The sequence below is a fragment of the Sinohyriopsis cumingii genome, chromosome 12 (assembly GCF_028554795.1).
Source record: "Sinohyriopsis cumingii isolate HCF-2022 chromosome 12, ASM2855479v2, whole genome shotgun sequence".
Taxonomy (NCBI): domain Eukaryota; kingdom Metazoa; phylum Mollusca; class Bivalvia; order Unionida; family Unionidae; genus Sinohyriopsis; species Sinohyriopsis cumingii.
Genome location: NC_142972.1, coordinates 74,370,417 through 74,388,617, shown reverse-complemented (window position 1 = coordinate 74,388,617; position 18,201 = coordinate 74,370,417). Strand labels below are relative to the sequence as shown.

At 34.6% G+C, this 18,201-nt stretch overlaps 1 protein-coding gene across 1 annotated transcript in view; it reads right to left on the bottom strand.

Moving 5' to 3' along the window:
- Positions 1-16,790: 16,790 nt before the first annotated feature.
- LOC149786750 (bile acid-CoA:amino acid N-acyltransferase-like) overlaps positions 16,791-18,201 on the bottom strand; it is a 67,102-nt gene continuing 65,691 nt past the window's right edge. Inside the window, exon 11 of the mRNA XM_089977266.1 lies at positions 16,791-16,924. The gene's annotated coding sequence lies outside the window, so the exon portion shown is untranslated. The remainder of the gene's footprint in view (positions 16,925-18,201) is intronic.

The window sequence follows — 18,201 nt, the reverse complement described above, 5'->3', positions numbered from 1 at the left end:
AAATATAACATATCACAACGGATCTTAAATCCAAATTAGGAAGAAATACAACTGGGAAAATATTTGATCTATACTTGCTGTCTCAAACATACAGAAAATAAAGCATACTACATATAGCAAACACTGAGACCTAGGCGACCTCTAGCAAAGGTCACAAAAATTTCAAGGGAAGGAACTTCGAGCAAGGTGAGGGAAACCAGGTTCAGACGAACAACCCTTTAGATAACACTAAGGAAACATAAATACCCCATCAAAATTTCTAAAAACTACATTTTTTATATAAAATTTTGTTTTAAATAAAACATACAACACATCTGAGGGGGAAACACACAAACATTAATTACTTGTTATTGTTTTAGAAAGCGGGGGTCATCTTTTTGGGTCCCCCCACAAATATAAAAGAAATAAAGGTTTTCCATATCTTTCTTTACAAGTTTTGTTAAATTGCAATACAGTTTCTATTTATTAAAAACTGATCCTAAAAACATTTTGTTACTTCTCCACCATTTCTTATTCATCACCAGGTGAAAACATCAGTTGCACACAATAATTAAAAGAAATGATAGTTACAAAATTTATTTCTCAGATATATACATGTTTTATACATCTTATTTACAACTTTTACATATATTTGGAGCAACTCTATGGCATGCAATCACCAAGTGTGATACATCTGAATAGAGTGTAAACATACAACAAAAATAAAAAATACAGATTGACCACAGAAATACACCAGAGTAAAGTGGTAAAGTACATGTATTATTGGGAGCTAGAGAATGCAGCAACATGAAATGAACAGTCACCCCTGGTACAACTGTCTAAGGAGCTGTGCGAGTAGAAGTAACTATGGAACTGTACATAGCAATCAAGTTGCAACCTGGACATAACTCTGAATATGAAACTGGCTTATGGAACTGTACTGGAGTGAGAAAGAATCTGTGCGTATTTTCGTTAGTTAAAAAGGCACTTCTATAATTAACATGCAATCTTTACACAAATGTTAACTTTGTGGTGTACAATTAGGGTCAAATTTTGAGTTCAGGGTCACCCTAAATGCAAACTCTAGCTGTCATTAAAATATATACACATTTTGGGGACTGACAATGGAGTCACAATTGAGCCCCAAAATAGGCAAAGCAGAATCCCAGAATATGTACACACACAAATCAAATTTACATATTTACTTCAATTTTATAATACTTCTTCCATTTTTCTGACCAAAGCTGAGAACTGGAGATGACAGCTTTTCTGCACAAGAAAGCTTGTCTGCCCAATTTATGGTAGGTCATAACATTCAAAATATTTTCCATGGTCTTGCATACTTTTTGTTGACTTTATTGTTTTTTTGACAGTATTCTTATTCCAATTAATAATACTGTACATGTATAAGAACTGATCTTTTTCAGATAAGAGATAAGTAGCAACCAAATCATTTTAGATTCATTCTCTCCCAGTGTGTACAGCACTACAATATAGCAAGCTAAAATGTAACATCATGCTGTGATGACCAAGACATTTCAAGCTGCTCAGTAAATGCCGACTCCCTAAGGAGATCATCATCTTATTCTGCTTTCTAATTTGTGCAAAAATCTGCAAAGAGTTTTGATTAAAAAGTTATTTAAATGTTTTTCAGTTATTAGTGAAAGACAGTACTATTTGATAGTGGTTTAACATCATTTGCACAATTCACAGCAGAGAGGTATCTTTAATCAAAATGAAACGATTGCATGCCAAAATGCTTTCCATTAAATTCACTCAAACTCTGCTTAGTTGGTATTTCATAAGAAGTTATTAATTTGATACTATATTAAGTAATCATGGCTGCCATATTTCATGGTAAATCAGCATCATTTGTACAAATCTGAAAGGCTAACTGCTTTTTTTGCAAAAAATGTATCATATTCTGCTAAACAGCTTTTGAAAAAAAAAAGCATTGCTGAAAAGTTGTCTTTATGTTATTAATAACAGAAGCCAAATTTTATAGCAAATCATCCTTTATAGAAATGTGAATATCCTTTATGCAGAGATCATTTCAGTCTGTCAAACTTGTTCCATTTGTTTTCAGTGGCTATTACATAGACCTTATTTTGCTCTTTGTAGTAATAGTGATTTTCTTCATTGTAAATCATACGTGTAAATCAGAAATTCCCTCAAGACCTGATACTTTCAGCCAAATATGGTTAAGTTGGTCGTGTGGATTTTGATAAGAAGCTGAATATATCAACTAGGGATGCAAGATCAAGAATCAAAAATCCCCTCGGTGTCAGAACTGGGGATCAGATTGAGTAGAAAATAAATCTTGGGTGTCATCACTGTTGGTCCAATTAAAAATTTGTGGGTCTCTGATGCACAAATGAGGGTAAAGGGAAACACTGCACACTGAAAGCAGGTCCACACCCTAAACTTGAAGATATTATAGATGTGTGTTCCAAAATTTGGTGGCATTTGCTTTTCATGACACAACAGCTTCAACTGCATAAAGTTGAAAGACTTTGATGCCACACTGATTCTTATTTAGTCAAAAATGGGGACAGCAATTTTCTACTAGTTATTATTTGTAATGCAGCCATTACTGATAAGAGATTAGCATCAACTGCACAAAACTGAAAGGTCATAATGGTGGCTGGTACCATTTAAAAATTGGGTCATAATTAATTAGCCATAAAAAATTAATAAAGTGTACAAAACACTTCATGTCAGAGGGCATGAACATGAGGCAAGACTCGTGATGCTTGACTAATGCAGGGATAACAAATTACACGTCATTCAATTCGGAAGTAGTAGGGCCAGTTTGAAAATAATTTCTCCTGCTTTACAGACTATCTAGAAGGCTACGTCATAAAATTTTCATTTCTTACAAGAAACATAACCTTTCTCTAGTTTCATCCATTAAATACACTGTACCATAAAACATTTCATGGCATTTTTGAAGGAAGTATGATAATTGTGAAAATGTGTAGCACAGTTATTCCAGCCGTACATCATGCGCTCACAGAGTGAGGTGATGGAGTGAAGTCATTTGTTTATGAGCCAAAGAGACCTATCATTATATCAATCTGATTTATTAGCTGACAATTATATGCAGTATTTCCTTCAATCTGAATGATTCAACAAGTACTTGAAAAATTCTTTTAAGTGACCATGAGTTCAATGTATTGTTTAGAAAATGCAGGATGCTAAACTGTTCATGTGAGAAAAAAGAAACTGACCATAAACAGTGAAATACTTCCTGACCTCAAGTCTCCAGCTCAGTCAGTAATCTGGGCCACCAGATGTCTCTCCTCATGGGATCCCGGGCATCAACATAATTCAGGACACTGAGGTGACTTGGAATCTCACAGTCCTCCAATAACAGTGGGACAACACACTTTCTCCTTTCATTAAAACCTTGAATAATGGCCATTTCAATTTCGTGTGAAACAAAACCACTCTGAAAGGCCTCACTGGTCATAACTACAACAGTTTTGTATGCATTTCTGATGCTATCACCAGCAAATTGTAGTAATGATGTGCCCGGTGTATTGTCTCGGTCATACTCACAGCAAAGAAATCCATGGTCTTTTTCTAGTGTTTCAACAGTTTTCTTGACCCAATGTATATCTGAGCTGGAGAAACTGAAAAAGACGTGGTATTTCTTTCCTGGTGGCAAAGGCCTTCTCTTTAAAGATACATGGTGTTGCTCATGTCCTGTTAAATCTGATGTCTGTGAATGCAAATCATCTTCTTCATCACTATTAATCTTTCCCTAAAAAGAAAAGAAAAACAAGTAATAGCATGACACTGGTGTAAACTTCTTCCATTAAGAAATAATGTCTCAGCAACATATATTATGGCAGGAAAAGTTCATTAAGGATGGGTTTGTATTTTGTTAAATTCTAATCTGCATGATGAGCAACAGATAAAAGAAATGGATTCACCTTTTTAGTCATTTACACATCAGATGTATTTGCCTTTCCAATTATTGAGCTAACTTACAAATAAAAAGTTTAACAAGTTCTTTGCGATCATGTAGTTGACAAGAATGAGGCTACCCTGAATATGGAATGGATTTTACGTGTATCTGCTATTGAATATAAATTTTACAGAATTTAAACATTGCTCTGTTTAATACTCTATCTTGTTAAACTCAGTGTTTACAAGTTATTCAGAAGGGTTCCTATGGTTATCATTACAGAGCCACATTTGTTCTGAGATGCCACAAAATGGTACTACCATGCATACGTATCAAAAGAATTAAATACAAATGGTCACCCTAATATGCAAGCAGAAGATTTTTCAAATTTGTCTACAACTGAAATATAAAACTGAGCATGTTCAGAATTTGTAATAATCAGCAACTTTAATTTATTTGGAAACTGACAGGGCAATGGGGAAAATGTGAAATTTGAATCTGGATCAAAATATCTGTGATAGTAATACAGCCATCAGTAGAGAGCAATGGAAAATGCAAGAGGGAAATGATTTTTGTTTAATAGCTGATAAAGTTTTGTACAAAAAAGTACTTTAATTACCAAGAACACAGCTCTATATAAGATTTTAACAAACTGGGTATTTTACTCCATTGTTAGGTACAAACTGCATTTTGAACAAATTCACTGGAGTATTTTGTATACGAAGCAAGACACAAAACTTAGGCCATGCAACCAAGTCTTAGCCATCAATATATTAATTTTTGTAAAAGGCTAGTTCAGTGTGTGCTTTAGTACATGACTCAGGTTTAATGAGAGTTCTCATGGTGATCAATTACCTTCATTTTAAATATTTCAAAGCATTAACAAGTGCCCTGCCAAAAAACAGCAGCAGAGTCCATTAGAGGGCAATGAGGATATTTTGCAGGAATGACGCCCTGTTATATTAGCACGTCCTGAGTGCAAATTTTCAGTGTTGTGATTGTAATGGCTCCATTGCATCTCTGAAGTCAAAGCAGTTTCTCATCACTCAGTAACAGCTCCATTGCATCTCTGAAGTCAAAACAGTTTCTCATCACTCGGTAACAGCTCCATTGCACCTCTGAAGTCAAGGCAGTGTCTCATCACTCAGTAACAGCTCCACTGCACCTCTGAAGTCAAGGCAGTGTCTCATCACTCAGTAACAGCTCCACTGCACCTCTGAAGTCAAGGCAATTTCTCATCACTCAGTAACAGCTCCATTGCACCTCTGAAGTCAAGATAGTTTCTCATCACTCAGTAACAGCTCCATTGCACCTCTGAAGTCAAGGTAGTTTCTCATCATTCAGTAACAGCTCCACTACACCTCTGAAGTCAAGGCAGTTTCTCATCACTCAGTAACAGCTCCATTGCACCTCTGAAGTCAAGGCAATTTCTCATCACTCAGTGACAGCTCCAATGCACCTCTGAAGTCAAGGCAGTTTCTCATCACTCAGTAACAGCTCCATTGCACCTCTGAAGTCAAGGCAGTTTCTCACTTTTAGACTGCCTGACACTGATGACAAGGGACGGACATCCATGTTGCAATGTGGTGGGGGAACTCACTTATTAAAAATGTGAGGCCCCATCATCACATAGGGATTAAAAGATAATATAGGAAAAAAAGGATGTTGATCTGAACCTGTCTAGTTGAATCAAATTCCTGTTCCCAGACTGATAATCAGAGCTCACTGACCTGTGGCCAGTGAACAACTGGTGCCCGGGGACAAACCACAAGACAAAGATTTAACTGGTGACGAAGATCTCTAATGGATGAGCCAACATCAGATATCAGAACTTCAAACCACTGTTCTTCTATGCGGGAAGGCATGACTCACCAATGACATTCATCAGATCACAACACACACTGACACACTACACTTTATGAGGATCATGTTCATCTATTGCCAGATGGTGTGACTTGATCTCATGTGATTTATTTTCCTTGAGTGGTGCCTAGGATTGATCCTTCATCTTCAGCAACAATGAAGACATCTTCATTAGCATCAGGGATCCTTGGGCCTCAGTTAATCTCTGAGCCATAAAGGTCACCAAATGTTCTTGGCCCACTGGGGCATTATTCTCCCCCAAAAGATGAAAAGATTCAGACTCCTCCTGGGAATGGAGGGGTCTGTCAAATGAAAATGAGGAAAAGAGCTTCTCTTCCTTCACTTACATGTGCAATAATCATTATGGATCCTTGTGTCTTAGGTAATTTATGAACCACGGAGGTCACCGAATGTTCTTGCCCCATAGTGGCATTACTCTTCCTAAAAACTGGGAACAAAGATGACCATCCAATGATATCAGGGAAGAGCCTTTCTTACTTTCCCAACATTTGTGTTGACTTTCAGCCAAGTTCCACATCTCATACAACTGAAGACAACACAACAGATAACAGTACATACATGGTTCCCACGCTTTTCTAAAGATAAATTTCCAGGTCATTTCCATGGTTTTTCCAGGATGAAATTACTTTTCTCAAGGTTCACATATGACCATTACTGAATGGAATTAAAGAAAATTTTAGATTATAAAACATGCATTTTCTAAATCTAAAGATGTTTCTCTTTCAAGACTCTCCAAAAACATCTAAGTCAGAAAAGATGATCATGTATTTTGTTGCATTATGTTGCTAAGTGGGAACAACATAATGAAAATAAATTATGTTTTGTTTTCTTTCAAACCTTTAATTCTAGAGAATTCATTAGCAATATTTTTTTGCATCTCATTGAAAGTAACAATTCCTCTTACGGTATAAAAACCAAAACAATAAACGCAAATAATTAGAATCTTGTCTTGTAATGAAAAGAGTTTAACCCTGAATTTATCTGTGCCAATAAAAAATTTCAAAGAACCTGATCTCCTTATTGATGATCTGGTTAAAAATCCATCATTTAAAAAACATTTTCAAAAGGGTTGATTTAAATTGACAAAAGACCTTAAAAATTATATACTGTTGTATAAACAAGGACTGAATTTTCTGTAAAATCAACTTGTCTTCTTGTAATTCATTAAACCAATGCTGAAACCGGTACTGATACAGGGGCATGTATGTTTTTTTAATATATAATATAATGGATGACAATTTCTCATTTCAGTTCTAAGATTCAACAATTTGGACTACAAATCTGGCTTAAAACGAATAGCAGGCCATTTTCTAATCAGAGTTTTATCTGAATATCCCATCCCATTTTTCATATTTGGACATTTAAGTTGGGGTGTAGGGTCATTGTAACTGAATATCGAAAATTTGGAATTTGCCGACACTGTGCGGTAGCGACATATGGTAGTCGCTTATCAGCAGGCCTAGAAAATTTAAACTTATGTTATATTGACTCATACCTGCAAGAAATCGATAGGAAAATGGTTTATTTTCTCAGAAATGGCAAGTATTATAATCGTTATGTCATTAATCGGATGACAGACAAGACTAAACTACAGCATAGATGAAACCTGACCCAGTACTAGCCATTTGCATTACTAGTCACATGACTTCACAAATCTCAAATGATGACATAAGTCCAATAGTCATATGATACCAAAAACAAACTCCTTTACAATGTTGTTGTACAGAAATTAAATTATTTTAAATGAAAGTCCGATACCTTTTGTAAAAACTGGCAATCTGGCCAGTCTGATTTATCAAGCAGAGAGTTTATGTCAACGTGGTAGTCACGTGACACAACAAAACTCCAGAATATATAAATATGGAGAATTTTGTGTTCTATTGTTTTTGTATTTTTATTATAACCAGTATACGACTTTCATTTAATATATTTTTATTTTTTTCTCTACAACATTTGAAAATGTGAGTTGTTAGATTTGTATACTCATGCGACTAGCAATGCAAATTGCGAGTACCAGATCACATTTCATCAACAAAGTAGTTTTATCTTGTCTTTCAGCAGATTAAAGATATAACAATTTTAATACTCACAAATTTCTGAGAAAATAAGTAATCTTCATATTGATTTCATGCATGTATCACTCGATCTAACGATGTTTAAAGTTTGCTAGGCCATTCCGTAAGTGGCTACGCTTTGCCACCACCATGTTGGCCTCTTGTGATGCTAGACTGGTTTTCACACCTTATATGTAAGGAAAGATATAGATATCGAGCTGACTTTGAAAATAAAAGTCTATTAGACTAATCTAATCCACTGGGCGTTTGGACTGACTAAGCATCTATGTTTACTGCAAGCAACCAAATGATCCATACTGCACCCTCCAAATATTTTGTCAGAACTCGATAAATTTAACTCACGATTAGTTAAATTACAACTCAATTATGTGATTGTTTCAGGCATCAAGTGGTGGTGGAAAATTCCCGGGTTTTTCTTGACTTTCATCAATATTTGCAAAATTCTGGGACTTTTCAGTCGGGAAAAAAAATTATCATTTCTCTCGACTTCCCGGTAGCATGGGAACCCTGTACATACATGCACACTCTGTGCATGCTAAACTGGTGTGTGTGTGTGTTGGATTTTTAATGTAGCTTTAACAATTTTTCAGTCATATCGCTACAATGTCTGCAGTGTGACAGTTTATAGTGATGTCTAGCACTGGGGCATCATGCCGCAGACATGTAGCATGATAATCCTACCCAGTCACATTATCCTGACACCAGGCCAACCAGTCCTGACACTAACCTCTTAATGCTGAATGCCAAGTGAGGCAGTTGTTAGTACCATTTTTATAAGTCTTTGGCATGACTAGGCCGGGGATCGAAACCATGACCTCCCGCATCTGAGGCGGATGCTCTAACCACTAGGCCACCGGAGCTGGCGTGGCACGGCTCCCAAAATTTCATATATATGAATTTTTCTTGAGCACAAAAAAAAAATTCTTAAAAAGTACACCAAAAAAAAGAGTAAAAAGGTGCTTATCATTTTGGGGAAGAGATCGCATATGAATAATATAAGACGATCGTGGCTTGGCTCCTGAAATTGTATATGTATTTTTCTCATACATGAATTTAAAAGTAAGAAGGAGAAAAAATGCATAAAACGTTTATTCTGGGATCGTGTAGGTCTTCGCCAATGTCGCAAACTTGGATTGTTTTTCCTTATTGGCTGCAAAACATACCATGTGGCTTTTTTTATTTGTTGGCAACATTGTTGGCTCTTTAAACTTTTATACACAACCACTGGTTTAGAGTGCAGAAATTCAGAGGTCCCATGAAAGTAAGCCACAAACTGGATATAAAATGCACTGAAATTTATTTATTGTTACATAAACAAATTCTTTGTTCATACTGACAAACCATCTAAACAGTGCATTTTTATATCATAATCCGCTTATCCTGACATCTAGCATGAGTTCTGTATGTTGTGAAATATCCACTTTTTTGTTGTTGACATTTCTGGTGACAGAGATCAACCAGATGAGGCACTGTCTCGTAATCTATCCTTCATCGGATTTTCGGCTGTTCGTTAGTAATTAATATATTTACAAAGACTGACATTTGTATGTGGATGGTAAGTAAAATTCCTCTTCATTTCACTCAGAAATAAATCCTTCAGAACGCTCACGTTTTCTGTAATAATCCCTGTCATCAAAACACCTGCATCTCTCTCATCCGTTGACCTTTGTTAATTTTCAGATGCATGCGTGGAAGGCAACATCACACTGCTACCACAAATGTAAAAAATAAAATAAAATACATCTTACTTATTGGTTATTCAGAAGGCATGGAAGGACAGTCTGAACGACAGCCAATTCCTTTTTAAAAATGTACCCATATAAAATAGTTTGCTGACATTTCAAAGGAAATAGATTACCTTTGAAGCACCAACTGTTATGAAAAGGTACTCAGCAAATGGAAAAAATACCAGTCTCAATCATGCAATACAATTATTTGATGTTGCCACCACAATAAGAAATTGGCATTCGTTTGGTTCTCCAAAGCTGTCTTTTAGCGGTGACTTCAATAGTGCATGCTCCCTTCATCAAAGAAAGCCAATTACACTCTTTCAATAACAGCAATGAACATTTCTTCAAAGGAAGTCAGTACCAAAACTTACATAAAAGTGATGGAATCTGATGGATTTTTGCATTTTCCAATGTGACTGGAACACGTTAACTGTGCTGTGAAAGTTTCCTTTTTGTAAGGAAAACGTTTATGCCAATGGTGGCTTAAAACACAAACTAAATTTTACCAACTTGGAACATACTTTAAAGTAAATGTGCTTCGTCATTCGTTACGTGATTGTGCTATGTTTTTTCCACTGAATTCCGACCAATATGACCTGTTACAAAATTAATGAATATTTTAAAGCTGTGTATGCATATTTTCGATGGAATCACTTGTATTGTGGATTCAATGCATATGATGAGGTTCACAGGTGAGTACACGGTGTTGATACACTATTCATGCTATACATTAGACATTTATATATAAACAGGATTCACGTATATGTACCAATTCATGGTTCTCTAAATAAAATAAACTATTATATTATGTCTTCTATTTTCACTACAGGTATATTTCTCATTTAATATGCATCAATTCAAGATGGTAACTGTGCAGACAAAGCATGTATTTTACCGCCTGCATTTATTACCCACACACCCACCCCACAATTTTTTTGGTCGGGGGGGGGGGGGTCATTTTCTTTAGCTAACTGACTTGGTTGCATATAATATGGTTCAGTATATAACGCGGTCGGGTTTTATGGCTCCCAACTACCGTGTTATAACGGGGTTACACTGTATGTCTATACAACAGCCATTTTCTGTATGAATCTGTGAATCACACACAAAATGAAATGTGGTTCATTTGTTCTTAGCGGAATTTTCCATAATTCTTCCTCCATCAGTTATACTTGATACCATGTACAGCCACTCATGCTGAAAAATGGTATTAAATCCCAAAATAACCATGCAACCAAAAACTCACTGTTCTATCCAAGTACATGTATCTTCCTTGACATGAAATGATCTATCATTATCCAGGATGGCAAATTACATGCATTACGTGAACCAGATATTGAGTACATGTATATACATCCACCTGTTATATACACATCTCCCCAATGACAGGATATGAGCTGAAGGTACCCTAGGTGGTAAGGTTTGGTTTAATTTGGTGGTGTTTGACTGCATTTTTTAGCACATGGTGGCAAGAACATTTTTGATGAACAAGAATCCAGAAAGATCCAAGTAACAACCACTGACCCATGGTAAGCTACTGGCAAACATTCAGACATATCCATGTTGGTTGAGCCAAAATTCAAACACTCCAACTCACATGGACAGAGGTGAGATGTGTGAGGGCTCGATAAAGAAGAACACTTTAGACCAGTGCTCTTCCCCTCCCCCCGTGTGGTAAACTGTATGTAATACATGAATCAGATATGAAGCACTGTACTTACAATCCCTTGTTCTAACTGTGTAGATATTTCTTCAATGATAGGCTGTTCTCTTTCATCACTTGCTTGGACTTCTGGAACATTATTATCTCCTACACAGAAAACAATACCATCAAGGCACTGAATTCAAAATCGTAAGGTATTACTTAATATCATCACAAGCAAAAGATTGAAATATTTCTGTGAAATTTAGGCTGAGGATTATAATTTTTTGGACAAAATGTCCTTTTATGGAGAATCGGCTGGAAGCTCAATGTATCTAAACATGTAAATGATTATACTGTCCATGTTCCTTTCCCATTCTTATATATGTAGGTATCTACTGGTGGCCCACCATATTAATATGCATACATAATCATATTAATATGTGTACACAATCATATTATATTAATATGTGTATATAATCATACTATATTAATATGCATACCAAATCATATTATTTTAATGTGTTCAAAATCATACTAATATGCATACATAATCATATTATGTTAACATACATAAAAAGTCAAATTAGATTAATATGTCTACATAATCATATTATAGTAATATGTGTAAATAATCATATTAATATGCATACAAAATCATATATTAATATGTGTACACAATCATATATTAATATGCACACATAATCATAATATCTACATTCCTTTTCAACTGTACGTATATCATATTATTTATGGTACTTCCCATTAATTTATAAAGAGAAATCTTCTAGAAACTCACTATATTTATACATGCACCTAACCATATTATCCCTGTTTCTTTTCCAAACAATATTCATTCAAAATTTATATCAAAAATACATCTTTATAAAATATCAGAGATACAATTTAACTTTAAAAACCAACATTATGGTCACAATGACTAGTGCTTTAGACAATGTGTCTGTGGTTTAAAAATCCATTCTTGCATTAATTTTCCTTATCCTACAAGAAAATGTTGGCTGTCAGTTTTTATATACTTGCATTAATTTTCCTTATCCTACAAGAAAATGTTGGCTGTCAGTTTTTAAGGTTTATGTACTCATGTATCTTGGCCATCTGATGTCATAAAATTTGTATTACATCTCTAACTTTTCTAAAATGTTCAGAGTGATTAGAATCTGTCCATGTTACTTACCGATAATTTTAAAAACATGTGATATACAGCAATTTATTTCACATGAATGAAGACAGTTCCATGTAAATATTTTGCTAAACAAAATCAGGTTCTGCAAAACAAAAGACACTAATGGAATATTTGTCCTACAATTATAGCAGTATCACTGAAAATTTCTAAGTGATGTTGTGATTGTGTGATAACTGTATTGATTGACACACTCAATTCTTGTTTGGCCTTTCTGCCAGAAGAGCTATATAAAAAATACTCCCTCAAAGGTGCTGATACTCTGATGTTCAAAGAGTTTTCTGATTCAAGACAAGGTCACTACATCTTTCTAACTGCTGAGATTTTAAAATTTTCTTCATGGCAGCTGTGCTGGATGAGCTGTAAGACTGGAACCATTCTCTTTTAGAGCAAACCAGACACCATTACAATACATTTGTAACAAACCTCATGCCAGAATCACCATTCAGTTGGGAGAATTGCTTACAAGATTTAAAATATATTCATCGTGGCAGCCATATTGGATGTCTGTGTGGCACCATATTTCATATAGAACCAACTAGATATTGAAACAGGTTCTTTGATGAAAATTGTCAATACGACCATCAATACTGGAGGAGTAACAATAACAAGATTTTCAACACAGCTGCCATGGTCGCTACCCTGGCTGTCAGATTGACACCATTTTTATTGAGGACCAACCAGACACGATAAGATTATTCTGCTGGAAACAAACCCCTTGTCAACAAGTCTTTTCATTTAGAAGCAGCAGTGACAAGAAGATTTTCAAGATGACTGTCATGACAGCCATATCTGAGCACTATTCTCACTCAGGACCCACTGTATTAGTCTTATGGTAAAACCCATGTCAAAATAGCTTTCCATTAGTTGGAAAAGCCATAATAAAATTCTGAATATTTTGAGTCAAACTGAATGGTAATACACTGTATTGACATTATGATTTAGTAGGATATTATATTATTTTAAATATAAAGGATAATATTGAATGTTCTATTCAATAGATAAGTTTTATGTTATTTTTTTCACCCTGAAATATTTGCTCTTCCTTTCATTAACTAGCACTGTGTTTGGATTATATATTGCTGTATTATGTGTATATATATTTATTCAGAATAAAATATTTTTTTTACAAAACGAGTGTCTTTGGATATGAAAACATTATTTGTTACAAAATGATTTAACTTCTATACCAGTGGATTTGTAGCGGAAATCGAAGTCATTTTCAATATTCGTGTTTGTACAACTTGAAATTGTATCTCTAATCCTCTGATATCAAGAAAACACTTGAAATATGAGTATGTAATGATAGTTTTGTATTGTAAGTATAAAACTTAAATACAAGCAACTTGTAACTATACAAATTGTCAATTCTGTTAATTTTGAAGAGAATAATAGTTTTTGAATGCCCAAATAGAATTTCATGTTTTATGTCTTATTTCTTGATTTATATTTTAACATTGCTTAAAAACATGGAAAATGTATTTCCGTTTATAAAGATACATGTACACCAAGTGGTGCACTGCTGATTTTTTGGATTTCATCAATGGTTGCTGTGTATTTTCACTGTAAAGTATGTTTAAACTCCCTTACAGTTTTATGATTCTTTATTTGTACATAAGGGCCTATATTCTGATCAGTTTAAATTATAGAAAAACAAAATTGCTATAACCTGAATAAATTAAAATGATGGATAAAGTGTTTAAACAATGACTGGTCTTTTGGGACAAAGCTTTAACTATGTATATTTTAACAATACCTAAATAGAATTCTTTCTATATTATTTTGTAGTACTTGTATTATATTTATTAGATTAAAAATAAAAAAAAACAGTATTTACAGTGCTAAAAATATTTTAAGTGGCACATCTTGAATTTCAAGAAAACTGCAATACACTATACTCAGATGTCCCATTAGATTAAGTTTTCTAATGCATATTTTCAAATATCTTGACAGATATTTAATAACTATATAAATTCTTGTATATTTTTGTTTATATTTTATATTTTGTAAAAGAAAAACAAAAGAAAATAAGTCAAATTATATCCTTTGGTACATAAAATATCGAAAAATCTCCATTAGTGTTGCTGAGTTCACCAAGTGGATAGATCAATTAATTCAAAAAATCAAATAGCAATATCAAATTAAATATTACCTGTGTCCTTTTTCTACAAAGAGAACACTAGTTTTGATACAAAACTCTTCAATTAACGGATCAATTTATAATTGCAACTTATTACCATTTCATATAAAACTTGTGTAGAAAAGTAACTCTTCATGTAATAAATGCTAAATTTCGCATTCCCAGTACAGCATAGAAAAGCTTTACCATATATCAATGAAACTGTGATGTATACAATAATAATAAATATAATAAATAAAACAATAAATGTATATTAACCCTATGTAAATTACATTACAAAATGCTGGGATAAAGGACCTGTTACGGTTGTATTTGTGGAGGTCTATCATTCACTGAAATATTTAAACTGTTGTTTTATATCCACAATACAGCCACGTATTTAATCCTTACTTGTTTATACCGAACATATGGTTTTCATTATATTATATATTTTTGTTTATTCATTCCTATTCAGTGTATGTATTTAGTAGTCATTCATTGCCAGCCAAATGATGATGATGACAATGATGATGATGATGATGATGATGAAAAATATCACTGAGAATGTTTTATCTCAGGTATATCTTTGCATGTGCAAGAGAGAGAGAGCATTATTATGATTTGTACCTTTCCTTTGATTTAAACTGCAACATACTGTATTAATTATCAAAGTAGTGGTTGTTCCTCTTTTAAAATCACAAATGGTTGGAACAAAAGGTCATTCTAGATATGTGAAGGTTCACTGCCCAAACTAATGATCTAGTAGAACAGCAGCCTTCAATACAGTTTGCTTTCTTTGCCAATGATGTATTAATTTCACATGTGAACTGACAACCTAAAAGCAAAACAGCAGCTCTCCTGCTGGTTGTTTTCTTTGCCATTACACCAACAATAACGTAAAAAATCACTGACAGAAAGAAAAACTTAGGAACTAATCAATACAGTTAGTATCATATATCTGTGTTTATTTATTATCTTCCATTTCCTTGGGTCATTCAAACCAACTAAATAAACTTTTTTTGTTAATGAACAGAGGGAGACGCCTGGAAATAAAACTGGCTGTTTAATCTTTATCATGGTTTTGCTTCAAATAACTTTCAAAGATTTAATTCGATCTTTTGTTATTAACAATGACACCACTTGACTAGAATAATATTCAGCTCCCTTTCAGTATAATTACTTTATATCAAAATTTATTCCTGCTTTCTACAATTCGACTGTGGAATTAGTTACCAACAAAAAATTCCAAAACTTGTTTGAACTTGGATACAACTATTACTCCGATATATTCTAACAATGATGATCAGGTAGGCCAAGCCAAGCAAATGTCATTTGGAACCAAACAGAGTAGTGTAAATGGTGGTTTATTCTTAAATCATGTTTCCAACAACAGCCCGTGTATATGAGGTCATAACGAAACAGGTGAAAATTTTCTATTAGAATGTGTACAATATACAGCTCGAAAATATCGTTATTTTCACTTTACAATTTTGGCAATTCCATTTGTCCTCTCACGTTGTCATGTTAAAGTTTATGTCATTAAAATAAGTGACATGGATTACCTTGTTGATCTATGTACTGTGGTGTGTATCTTGTAACCACATTACTAAACATGCTTGTGGTGTACAGATGTCCTTGCTGTTTATCCCAGAATATAGCCAGTATATTTGATGGTATTTCCTCCCTGTGTACTGTCAGTGGTTCACCTTGTTTAGTCAGCTGATGAATGCATGGAGGTTTAAAGTTACACACATATATAAATCCCCTGTCATCCACAGATACACCACTGGGTCTCTTCAGATCACAATGTTTGTATAAAAATTCCTGTTTAGTTGTTTTAATATCAAAACAATATAAGCCAGTGTCATGGTTGGAAGCTTCACATGAGATATAAAGCTTAGTATCATCTGAACTTGTGGCCAAGTGACTCCAACCCCAACCAGTGTATCTACAGATATTTCGAATTGTACCTATGTGTCCATCTGCAAGTGACACAATGCCCCAACACATCTTGTCCACTTTGTGACCACTGACCACAATCTTATCCTTAACATTTAAAGTTTTCCCTGCACAACACCAATCAAACCCTCTTTTTACAGCTAACGTTCTCACTTGTGTTATAGCCGCTGTATTATCAGCATACTTAACATCCATGATTTCTATTTGTCCATTCAATAAACACACCGCCACGGTGATGACATCAGTTTCTGCAACACAGATACATATGTCATGAGGACGTGACTTCAGTGTTTTTGACACAGCTATCAACTTCTCATCATGGAGTCTGTGTAACTGAAGATTCCTCTTACTGTAGTCTGAGACCAACACCATGTCTTCTGATAAAACCACAAGACTGGTGTACCAAGGGTTGTTAAAGTCAGCTGTGGAAAACAGTGATAAACATCAGTATAAATAAATAGTCTGGAAAATGAACAAAATACTTATATTAATCGTTATTTAAAAATATTACAAAATAACATACATCTAAATATGCTGAATTTTAATCTTTTTCTGACCTTAACCAATAGTTTAATATCACAGCTTTATCCACAATGATCACAATCATCATCATCATGATCATGCTGCTCTAATTGTTTTTATTACAGACGACATTGTTGTTGTAGGGTTTTAATGCCATTTTTCAGCACACGATAGGCTATACATGGTGGCCAGTATTAATGGTGGAGGAAGAACCCGTGAAAACCCCGGAAAGAATCACCGACCCACGAGAAGCTACTGGCAATCTTTCTCACATACCCACATTGGCTGAATCTGAGACTCGAACCCACGCAGACAGAGGTGAGATGGCAGTGATCCATAACGGAGAGCACTTTAGACCACTCAGCCACTTGAGGACCCTATTACAGATGATGTACAATGATTCTTTATACAATATTAATAACATAAAAAGAAAACAATAATATAGCAAATTATAAAATATTATTATTATTATTATCATCATCACACATATCTAAATTAAACATGCCTTGATGTTTTGGCCACTGCTTCCAACAAACATTGAAAGGTAGCTGGCAAAAGAGATTCCTCCTTCATCAGGCTGAAAATTGGCTGCCAAGAAAGGTCAACACATAACAGTATGGTAACTGGAGACCAAGCCTTCAGTTCTAAGACCTCCACTACATTAACTGGAAGGCAACTCCAAGTATCCATGGAAATACCTACCATTGCTGTCACAGCATTAAAAGTGTGGGCTTTAAGGAGCCAAGAACTCATATGAACCCTATAATTAGCTGCAGAGAACAAAGGTCTCAACATCGGGGGGTGGGGGGAGGCAGATTAAGCCTTATGATGTATAGCAAACTTCTGGCTCTACTTAACCCCTGGTAAAGCTCCTTAACCATAGCCATATAAGGGAACAACAAGTGATCCCATTGGGAGGTAGCCCCAAGACAGCCTCTCCAAATTAGGGAGCAGTTTAATGTCTTCAGAGCCTGAAGGCTTGGGACACAATTTTGCTGGCAAAAAGATGAAGTATCCGTGGGCTAGAGTATTTGTGTGGAACTATGTAAACACAATTTAAACAGCAAGTTCTTACCAATGCAGGTGTTGTCTTGTATAAAAATAAATTAAAATAACCAAAACACTGTTCTTTAAGTCACCAGTGCTTACAAGAGTACTGGATTAAAAGAACTAAAAC